Here is a 12,572-nt window from a genome sequence, read left to right on the forward strand (position 1 = left end):
TCCGCTACGGCTTACAGTATTGCAAGATGTCGCTAAATGAAACAAGTCGAATACAGTGTTCAGTTATTCGATGGTCATACCATGCGTGCAGTCCTCCAACCTGCGAGCGCCACAGCCGGACGCTACGCGCCCAGCCAGAACGACGCAATTGCGTCACGCGGAAAACTGTCATCGGCACGATTGGTAATCAGTTAAAATTAATATTTACGACGCCGGCATTCCCCGAACACCAGTAACGGTAGGACGCACCTGCACCGAGCGCGCACGCGCGCTCTGCATAGAAACGCAAATGGCAGCGGGTACAGCACTGAATTGTTAAAACGTACAACGAGGGTGCAGCGCAGAGATGACAAACAGCGCAGCGCCGCAACGGTCCATGGTATCGCTGACGTCAGCCCACAGCGATTCTCGGGGGCAAACGACGTTCGTGAAAACAAGGTAAACGGCAAGCTGTCCTATCCACGGATTCCAAAGCTGTTGTTCCTTGTTAAGAGATCCTGATCTTGCAGTCAAACCATGAATGAAAATATTGTATGACGCTGAAGACTGGTGATATTCTTTATTCATTGCTTTTTTCTCGATTACTACTACCAGTGTACAATATCGCAGTTCATCCAAATAGAATATGCGATTAGTTTATGAAGTACGTGAATTCCCAGCAAACGCACCAAATAATATAATTATGAGGGTTGGACCAGTACCATTCACACCACGTTCTCCCGACTTCGGTCCTATGGATTTATTTCTGTGAGGAAGACGAAGAGTTTTGTGTGAGACACACGGAGAGACACTCCAGAAGAGCGGGTTGCTCGTTTGGCCTAAGCTACAGTCATTATGTGTGTGAGACGGTTGTTTTCAGCGTGTTAGAAGATCATTAACACGCAAATGACAGCAATGCATTACTGTAAACAGACGACGTTTTTAACATCTCTAAAACAATATTCATCCCACGGAAATTCGAAACTTCATGGACTCCTGTGGGAGAAACGGTTCACCTGTGACACTTCGGCCACATAAAAAAGGTTTTCTTTTTTAACTTCTATAAATACTCTAAAACATTGTGTATGTAGTATTTTACACCCTACGTTTATATATAGGCTGGACAAAAGCGACTTCTAATACGACGAGAGCATTATACTGTATGTATTAATGGTACAAGTAGAATTCCTAATTACTTGAAGAAACAGAAAATAATTGTATCTGCCTGTCGATTTTGTGGAGTAGTAAGTGATGAGGTACCCTGTGAAACTACACCGTGCAAAATCTACTGGCATAAAGAAAAATTTCATTAAGCTCAAAAGATAAGTAAAATATATGTGATTGGTCCTTTGAGCTTAATGAAATTTTTGTTTATGCCAGTAGATTTAGCACGGTGCAGTTTTACAGGATACCTCATCACTTACTCCTCCACAAAATCGACAGGCAGATAGAATTATTTTCTGTTTCTTCGCGTAATTAGGCATTCTACTTGTACCGTTAGTACATACGGTATAATGCTTTCATCGTATCAGAAGTCGCTTTTCTTCAGCCAGTATACTAACGTAGAGTGTAAAATACTATATACACAAAATTTTAGATTGTTTATGGAAGATAAAAAAGAAAACCTTTTTTATGTGACAGAAGTGTCACAGGTGAACCGTTTCTCCCACAGTAGTCCATGAAGTTTTGAATTTCCGTGGGATGAATATTGTTTTAGAGATGTTAAAAACGTCGTCTGTTTACACTAATGCATAGCTGTCATTTGCGTGCTAATGATTTTTAAACACGCTGAAAACAGCCGGTGTCACACAAATAATGGTTCAAATGGCTCTGAGCACTATGGGACTCAACTGCTGTGGTCATAAGTCCCCTAGAACTTAGAACTACTTAAACCTAACTAACCTAAGGACAGCACACAACACCCAGCCATCACGAGGCAGAGAAAATCCCTGACCCCGCCGGGAATCGAACCCGGGAACCCGGGCGTGGGAAGCGAGAACGCTACCGCACGACCACGAGATGCGGGCACACAAATAATGACTGCCGCTTAGGCCAGATGGGAATCTCGCTCTTCTGAAGTGTCTCCCCGTGTGTTGTACACAAAACACTTCATCTTGGACTTGCAAATACAGTAAAAGTGTGTTGGTTAGAAGATAGTGGAAGCAAGCCCCTGATAGCTGACTGGACCGGCACGGTAGCTCAGCGTGTTCCGTCTATGGGTTAGCTGCCCTCTGTAATAAAAAAAAAAAAAAAAAAAAGGAGTGAACGGATCAACGAAGGGCCTGAACGGGTGTCATTAGATGTCCGCCCCGAACGAATTCAACGAACAATATAGAACAAAATGAGATCAACAACAACAAAAAATGGTCAGCGTGAAGGAATGTCATACCAAATGCCCCGGGTTCGATTCCCGGATGGGTCGGAAATTTTATCCGCTCAGGTACTGGGTGTTGTGTTGTCCTTATCATCATCATTTCATTCCCATCGACACCCAAGTCACCGACGTGGCGTCAACTCGAAAGACCCGCACCAGTGAACGCTCTACCCGACGGGAGACCCTAGCCACACGGCATTTCCATGTTTAGTGGAAGCAAGAATTACTCGGTGTGGAACGCCCCAGAACATATCATGTATACTGTGAGAAGGAAGTCTGCAAAAAAAAAAAAATTCTTCGGCTGTTAGATGAATAAAATAATGAACGGCATTATTTTTTTAGCCTAGTCTGGAATCATCACTTCGTAAGAACTTCTCTTCCGTAGACCAATTTAAACCCGTTATATTGCTTGTAATTCTCTCCGCTCATGCAACGACACGCACAGGAGTAATTCGTACATCGCCTGTGAGCTGATTCACTCCACATTGTTTCGATGGAAATCTTAAAATGGTCCTTCTCTTATCATCAGTCACTGGTTTGAGGCGGCTCCTCACAATTTTCTCTTTTTTGCCAAACACTTGATTTCATACAGCGCATATATCCAGCGTCTCAGTTATTTGTGGGAAATATCTCTCTACAGATCTGGCCCTCCACAGCTCTCTCTAGCGAACTGGAAGTTTTGTTATTCATAGATTGCATCGATCAGTCGTCCTTTTCTGAATTTTATTGTGCAGATCTATATTTCGGCTAGAAGCTAGCCATTCTCAATGCACTATAATTTTCGCTCAATGCATGTAATGCCTGTTGGTCGGGCTTCATCCACTGTTCATCGTTTCAGTGGATGAAGCCCGACCTACAGACATTACATGCATTGAACGAAAATAATAGAGCATCGAGAATGGCTAGCATCTAGCCGAAATCTAGATCTGTAGAATAAAATTTAAAAAAGGGCGACTGATCGCTGCAATCTGTAATTTACAAGTCAATATAACAGTCGCTGAGTGCAACAGCTTTCTGAATGGAAGGTAACCTGAAAAAAATGGAGGTTAAATCTTGATGTCTTAACAAATGTTTTGTGGCCCTGCCCTTATGGTTAATGTTTTGCACATTTTCCTTTGTCGGGCGATTCTCTGTGGAACCTCTTCATTTCTTATCAGGCAACTCAATTTTCAGCATCTCTCTGTAATATCGCGACACAGACGCTTCGATTACCTTCATTTCCCCACATTCCTTGATTCACTTTTGGACAATGCAGTGCTGCAGACTTAAATTATCATCTAACAGCTGAGCGAGATGCATAACGAATCCTCGCATCGAAACAGTCGCCTAGCGTTTACGGTTATTACTATGTTTAAGTCGTTCTTCTCTGATGAATGTTAGACCGTTTCTAATTTCTGTGACACGTAAACATTCACCAAACAAATGAGAATAGAGGCACAAGGATCCTGATGTCCCGTTGTTCACAGAGCGGTTACAGCTGCTGCCCCCCAGTGCTCATTAGCGATATGTGCAGCCCACGCAGGGTTATGTACTTGGCCGTAACGTATAGGGCTGCCGTCTAGTTAACGGAGGCCGCGGCGTTCTGTGGTCCCGTTACGACGTACCCGTCGTAAAGCTGGCGTTACTCACCTGGCACCTCGTGTTAATGCCGAGCATGGAGTGCTTGGCGGTCGGAGTGCACATTCCAGGCATGAGCCACCAATCAGATGTCGTCCTCGCTGATCAGCGTACTGTTATCTTCCGTCGAGTCCCCTCTGTTACCGGAGGCAGAGTGCCTTGAAGTGTGGCTCTTCAACTTGCCGTGGAACTCATCGTGTTACGTAACCGTGTGGTTGCGCACGGCCAGTAAAGTATTTGTTGCAGATGCCGTTAGTTATGAAGCTCTATTTACTCCTTCCGAAGAGGCCTCGGAAGGCCCAACGGTACCGATCTACCGCCGTGTCAGCCGATGAGCCTCACTGGATATGGAAGGGCGTGTGGTCAGCACACCACTCTCCCGGTAACTGTCAGTTTTCAGACCGGAGTGCACCTCGCATGTCAACAGCGCTCGACAGACCCAGACGCAGCCGTCCAAGTGCTAGCCGAGCCCGAAAGTGCTTAACTTCGGTGATCTGACGGGACACGTTGGTAACCATTACGGAAAGGCAGCTGGCATCAAGCTGTACACAGGATGCTAAAAAGAAATATTTTCTACTTTGATATGTGGTTGTTGTTGTTGTGGTCTTCAGTCCTGAGACTGGTTTGATGCAGCTCTCCATGCTACCCTATCCTGTGCAAGCTTCCTCATCTCCCAGTACTTACTGCAACTCACATCCTTCTGAATCTGCTTAGTGTTTTCATCTCTTGGTCTCCCTCTACGATTTTTACCCTCCACGCTGCCCTCCAATGCTAAATTTGTGATCCCTTTATTCCTCAGAACATGTCCTACCAACCGGTCCCTTCTTCTTGTCAAGTTGTGCCATAAAGTCATCTTCCCCCCAATTCTATTCAATACGTCCTCATTAGTTACGTGATCTACCCATCAAATTTTCAGCATTCTTCTGTAGCACCACATTTCGAAAGCTTCTATTCTCTTCTTGTCCAAACTGTTTATCGTCCATGTTTCACTTCCATACATGGGTACACTCCATACTAATACTTTCAGAAACGACTTCCTGACACTTAAATCTATACTCGATGTTAACAAATTTCTCTTCTTCAGAAACGCTTTCCTTGCCATTGCCAGTCTACATTTTATATCTTCTCTACTTCGACCATCATCAGTTATTTTGCTACCCAAATAGCAAAACTCCTTTACTACTTTAAGTGTCTCATTTCCTAATCTAATTCCCTCAGCATCACCCGACTTAAATCGACTACATTCCATTATCCTAGTTTTGCTTTTGTTGATGTTCATCTTAAACCCTCCTTTCAAGACACTCCATTCCGTTCAACTGCTCTTCCAAGTCCTTTGCTGTCCCTTACAGAATTACAATGTCATCGGCAAACCTCAAAGTTTTTATTTCTTCTCCATGGATTTTAATACCTACTCCGAATTTTTCTTTTGTTTCCTTTACTGCTTGCTCAATATACAGATTTAATAACATCGGGGAGAGGCTACAACCCTGTCTCACTCCCTTCCCAACCAATGCTTCCCTTTCATGTCCCTCGACTCTTATAACTGCCATCTGGTTTCTGTAGAAATTGTAAATAGCCTTTCGCTCCCTGTATTTTACCCCTGCCACAATTAGAAATTGAAAGAGAGTATTCCAGTCAACATTTTCAAAAGCTTTCTCTAAGTCTACAAATGCTAGAAACGTAGGTTTGCCTTTCCTTAATCTTTCTTCTAAGATAAGTCGTAAGGTCAGTATTGCCTCACGTGTTCCAATATTTCTAAGGAATCCAAACTGATCTTCCCCGAGGTCGGCTTCTACAGTTTTTCCATTCGTGTGTATAGAACTAGCGTTAGTATTTTGCAGCTGTGACTTACTAAACTGATAGTTCGGTAATTTTCACATTTGTCAATAGCTGCTTTCTTTGGGATGGACTTGTTATATTCTTCTTGAAGTCTGAGGGTATTTCGCCTGTCTCATACATCTTGCTCACCAGATGGTAGAGTTTTGTCAGGACTGGTTCTCCCAAGGCCATCAGTAGTTCTAATGGAATGTTGCCTACTTCCAGGGCCTTGTTTCGACTCAGGTCTTTCAGTACTCTGTCAAACTCTTCACGCAGTATCGTATCTCCAGTTTTATCTTCATCTACATCCTCTCCTATTTTTTATTAATTATTAAACCTACTCCTGCATTACCCCTATTTGAGTTTGTATTTATAATCCTGTAGTCACCTGACCAGAAGTCTTGTTCCTCCTGCCACCGAACTCGACTAATTCCCACTATATCTAACTTTAACCTATCCAATTCTCTTTTTAAATTTTCTAACCTAACTACCCGATTAAGGGATTTGACACTCCAGGCTCCGATCCGTAGAACGGCAGTTTTCTTTCTCCTGATAACGACGTCCTCTTGAGTAGTCCCCGGCCGGAGATCCGACTGGGGGACTATTTTACCTCCGGAATATTTTACCCAAGAGGACGCCATCATCATTTAACCATACAGTAAAGCTGCCCTCGGGAAAAAATTACGTCTGAAGTTTCCCCTTGCTTTCAGCCGTTATCAGTACCGGAACAGCAAGGCCATTTTGGTTTGTGTTACAAGGCCAGATCAGTCTATCATCCAGACTGTTGCCCCTGCAACTACTGAAAAGGCTGCTGCCCCTCTTCAGGAACCAAACGTTTGTCTGGCCTCTCAAGAGATACACCTCCGTTGTGGTTGCACCTACGGTACGGCCATCTGCATCGCTGAGGCACGCAAGCCTCCCCACCAATGGCAAGGTCCATGGTTCATGTGGTAGTATGGGCCAAAAACCAAACAAAGTCATCCAGTAAGCATCGACACTATAATGCATATCGTAAGAGCTATAAGCGCTTGTTCATCTCCGCTATTGTGAAACATGTCTGATGCAAGCTCTTTGCTATTACGAACGACCTAGAGGTTGCAGTAAACAAATGTGGACAGTCCTCTGTTATTGTCCAAGCATACAGTATGCAATAAAGACCTATTACTATTGTTACTGTATTGTAGACCGTATTAACAGTTCTGGGTAAGTGCAGCGCATACATTAGGTCTAATGGAACCAGTTTGTATTTTGATAAGTTTGTAAAGTACTTTTACTTTGTTGTTTTATCTTCGCATTTAGCAGCATAATGGAAGCATTTCACATGGGAAAGGTCTGGCAATTGGAAGCAACTGTCAAGTCCCTTTCTTGTGCAGTAATAGGCTTAGTTTCGATGACTCTTTTACTAGACGAAATTTCTTAGATTCAGTAGCTCATTTACTAAAAGAGATTTTACTGCGTTCATGGTTACATGTCGTACATAGATATACACCACAGTTTGTAAATAGTAGAACACGAAGATCGAGATATTTGATCACAATTAAATTTATTCCACCTGTTGTTGACATGACTCTACACAAATGATTAGCTTTTTAGACCTGTGCATGCGCTTTGACTGTTGGTATTTAGTACGCACTACTACGTGCTCCGATCAGAGATGCTAGGCACCGCTGTGTGGAATCAATGAACTCTTAAATATGCTGCTGGGGAAGTACTCTGCCACGCCGTTTGTAGGAGCGTCCACAAAGCATTAGCTGTGGCTGCAGGAGACTATGAACGACCATTTGCCGACCGACCGTACCACAGACATGTACTATGAGCGACATTTCAGGCGAATGGACAGAAGAAGGCTTGCACATTCCTCGTCACTTGCGGCCGGGTGTGATCCTGCTGAAGTAGGGCATGCGGAACGGTGTGCAGAAGGAGCAGCGCCTCGGGCTCCAGAACCTTCGCGATGCAGCGGAAGCTGTTCAGATTACCCTCAAGAGGTATGAGGCGAGATCGGGAGTTATAGGTAATGTCGTCCTAAAAATCACAGAGTTGTAGGGTATGCCATCTCAACAATACAGTCTGCCCAATTGCGTTCACCTCGGCGGCGTCCAACGCGTGTTCGGCCGTCACCGTAGGACAAGCTGAAACGGGACTAGTCCGGAAACACTACATTTTGCCACTCAGCACGCCAGTGCGGCGTTAGCGTGTCCATTGCTGTCTGCGGTGTTGCTGGGTTCTGGTCTATGGGTGGTGACGCAATGGCATATGTGACACCAGCCCGTAGAAGACAGCTTCGAACTCTCGAATCGTCGATGCGCACTTGCCCACATCCGTTACAGAGCTCCGAAGTTTCGCCAACACTGTGGACGAAGCTGTTCAATCTTTACGGCCAAGCGGACAACATGAAGATCATCTCGCGCTGTGGTCATTACGCCGTCGGCGCTCTGTAGGGCTCCCTCTCTGCACTGGTCTCTGTGTTGAAGCGACGTGCCCTGCACGAGCTGCATTGTTACGGAACTACGCACCCGCCTCTCGCAGACCATTCCGCCACATTCAACGCGCTTATATGCACCCTAAAATGTCGACGATTAATAGTGGCGTATGTTTACACTTTTCCAATTCGTGTGTGTTTGCGTAACACTGATCTGTCAGGTCACACAAGACAGAGCGCTGGTGCACGCCGCGTCTCTGTCATTGTAACCACTTGTTACAGTTCCGCTGTTCTACACGTCCTTTTATTGAAATGTGTTGCAGGCCATTGCTGCTGAGTGTGTCACTTTTTACAAATGCTTTTGTTTTACCTTACGTTTCCGTTCTTGTGCATAAACTTTATATCACTGACATATTGTTTATTAATTTCGGCAATATTATTTCCTCGGTGTAATCTCTGCCCAAACAGTATTTCGTACTTTCAAGAACATCACACTTGATCAGTCCTTAATCTTCAAAAGATAAAGACACTTCGACAAAATAATATGATTCTAACGACGGAATTATTACGAGGGCAGTTCAATAAGTAATGCAACACATTTTGTTTCTCGGCCAATTTTGGTTGAAAAAACCGGAAATTTCTTGTGGAATATTTTCAAACATTCCCGCTTCGTCTCGTACAGTTTCATTGACTTCCGACAGGTGGCAGCGCTGTACGGAGCTGTTAAAATGGCGTCTGTAACGGATGTGCGTTGCAAACAACGGGCAGTGATCGAGTTTCTTTTGGCGGAAAACCAGGGCGTCTCAGATATTCATAGGCGCTTGCAGAATGTCTACGGTACTCTGGCAGTGGACAAAAGCACGGTGAGTCGTTGGGCAAAGCGTGTTTCATCATCACCGCAAGGTCAAGCAAGACTGTCTGATCTCCCGCGTGCGGGCCGGCCGTGCACAGCTGTGACTCCTGCAATGGCGGAGCGTGCGAACACACTCGTTCGAGATGATCGACAGATCACCATCAAACAACTCAGTGCTCAACTTGATATCTCTGTTGGTAGTGCTGTCACAATTGTTCACCAGTTGGGATATTCAAAGGTTTGTTCCCACTGGGTCCCTCGTTGTCTAACCGAACACCATAAAGAGCAAAGGAGAACCATCCGTGCGGAATTGCTTGCTCGTCATGTGGCTGAGGGTGACAATTTCTTGTCAAAGATTGTTACAGGCGATGAAACTTGGGTTCATCACTTCGAACCTGAAACAAAACGGCAATCAATGGAGTGGCGCCACACCCACTCCCCTACCAAGAAAAAGTTTAAAGCCATACCCTCAGCCGGTAAAGTCATGGTTACAGTCTTCTGGGACACTGAAGGGGTTATTCTGTTCGATGTCCTTCCCCATGGTCAAACGATCAACTCTGAAGTGTATCGTGCTACTCTTCAGAAATTGAAGAAACGACTTCAGCGTGTTCGTAGGCACAAAAAATCTGAACGAACTTCTCCTTCTTCATGACAACGCAAGACCTCACACAAGTCTTCGCACCCGAGAGGAGCTCACAAAACTTCAGTGGACTGTTCTTCCTCATGCACCCTACAGCCCCGATCTCGCACCGTCGGATTTCCATATGTTTGGCCCAATGAAGGACGCAATCCGTGGGAGGCACTACGCGGATGATGAAGAAGTTATTGATGCAGTACGACGTTGGCTCCGACATCGACCAGTGGAATGGTACCGTGCTGGCATACAGGCCCTCATTTCAAGGTGGCGTAAGGCCGTAGCATTGAATGGAGATTACGTTGAAAAATAGTGTTGTGTAGCTAAAAGATTGGGGAATAACCTGATGTATTTCAATGCTGAATAAAACAACCCCTGTTTCAGAAAAAAATGTGTTGCATTACTTATTGAACTGCCCTCGTATTTTATTTCTCTCCACTAAAGTCACATACACTATGTGATCAAAAGTATCCGGACACGACCAAAAACATACGTTTTTCAAATTAGGTGCAGTGTGCTGCCGCCTACTGCGAAATTTTCCGTATCGGGGACCTCAGTAGTCATTAGAAATCGCGAGACAGCAGAATGTGGCACTCCACGAAACTCACGGGCTTACAATCGCCTGTAATTGGATGTCACATGTGTCATACGTCTGTACGCGAGAATTCCTCAGTCCTAAATATCCCTATGTCCACTATTCCCGATATGAAAGTGAAGTGGAAACGTGAAAGGGACACGTACAGCACAAAACCGTACAGGCCGACCTCGTCTGTTGACTGACACGGACCGCCGGCAGTTGAAGAGCGTCGTAATGTGTAATAGGCAGACATCTATCCAGACCCTCACACAGAAATTCCAAACTACGTCAAGATCCACTGCAAGTACTATGAAAATTAGGGGGGGGGGGGGAGTTGAGAAAACTTGGATTTCATGGTCGAGCGGTTACTCATAAGCCACACATCACGCAAGTAAATGCCAAACGACGCCTCGCTTGGTGAAAGGAGCGTAAGCATTGGACGGCTGAACAGTGGAAAAACGTTGTTTGGAGTGACGAATCACGGTACAGAATGTGGCGATCCGATGGCAGGGTGTGGGTATGGCGAATGCCCGGTGAACGTCATCTGCCAGCGTGTGTAGTGTGAACAGTAAAATTCGGAGGCGGTGGTGTTATGGTGTGGTCGCGTTTCTCATGGAAGGGGCTTGCACCCCTTGTTGTTTTGCGTAATATCATATTGAATTCCTGCGTTACCGACGGAGGACGCCATGAACGTGTAAGTCATTCTCAGCCAGTTGTCCGGATACTTTTGATCACATAGTGTAGTTACTTTCTGCACTTCAAACGAACAGAGTAAGTTATGCTGATTTGCTTCTGTTCCATCACATGTGGGACAACCTTCCTGTGCGAGATGCAACATGAGGACAGAACATTACAAACTTTTTAATTGATACATCTAGGTAGTCTCGCGTCCGTCGGCCGTCGTAATTTAATATATTATTATTATTTTTTGATTGTTGCCGACTTACGTGGTGGGCCTTAATAAAAGTGATATTTCATTTAATTTTGATTTTACGATTAAATGCTTTCCTGAAGTACTCCTTTTTAACAATATTAATCTCAAATTATTTGTTACGTTAATAAATGTTAGACTCGCTGAATCTTAAAACATGAGCATATAAGCTGAACAATGTAATAAACTTTTCATATTAATTTCCTCGGCAAGTCAGTTCACTTTAAAGCAAAAGATCTTTACTTATTAATTACAATTGCGGCCCACACACGCGCGAGAGTATTTTTCTTACCTCCGTTAACCATTGTATTGTAGTCGGAGTCCTGGCTCTGGGTCTCGGCTATGGTACTGAAAATAAGAATCTTAAATCTACGTATTTTCTGCAACGTCGGGCGGCTGCGGAGAAAAATTAATATTATGTTAATAGCGGGCGAGTTTTCCGCTTCCGCTAATTTTTCATAAGTTAATATCGCCACGTAATGGCGTCGTTGCCTGTATCGGCAGCTGCGATTGTAGAACTGTAAATTACTTGAATGCAGGTTAATTCAAGGAAGGCGGACATGAAATTGGGATCACCTCTTACAAATTAAAAGTGCACATTAATATTAAATCAGTATACTATATGCTTAACTCATACAAATATGCTTACATTTGCCAGCACTCGCAAGATGTCCGTCTATATAAATCAAGACAAGGGGAGAAGTGAAGACGACTAAAAAATTAACAAAAGAGCGTATCTTGTCACCTCTTTAGATCATTTTGTCATAAATTATTTCTCTGCAATCGAAACCTACCCAGAGAAATTATTATTTTACGGCTACATGATAAAAATTTATTATTTAATTTTTTAATGTCTCTTCTTTATAAATACTGTTTTTTAAGTCTTTTCGTAGTATAGCACTGGGGACGCTATAGTAGATTTCAAAATCTGAGTAAAAACAAATTAATTTCGTTCTTCCAGCTTTGTACTGAAAGTGTCACTTAAGCAGAGAGTTCACAATATCTCGAGAACAGTGTTCCGCAGAAGGAAACACTGCCGATAAAATGACGTGGGGCAGTCATAAAATGTTAATTATAATCTCGAAAAAATTAAGCTGCGAAAGTGAGTCTTTATGACGGTGTTATCCCCTCTCTACATGTTTACACTTCAAGGTGACACTTTTTCCCAGCGATGAATAACGCGTTGTAGACTTTAGTTGTAGAAGTAAGCATTTTAGATTTTCAGGAAACGTTCCAGCTTCAAAGCCATTTTATCGTCATTCTGGAATATCTTGCACGTAGTGGTTTCTTCATATGTGTAAATGAGAGGGATTAAATACTTTCTTGCGTTTCCGAGACTGTAGATCATAGAATATTCTTTTAGGAAAAGT

This window comes from Schistocerca nitens, chromosome 7, assembly GCF_023898315.1.
Source record: "Schistocerca nitens isolate TAMUIC-IGC-003100 chromosome 7, iqSchNite1.1, whole genome shotgun sequence".
Classification (NCBI taxonomy): domain Eukaryota; kingdom Metazoa; phylum Arthropoda; class Insecta; order Orthoptera; family Acrididae; genus Schistocerca; species Schistocerca nitens.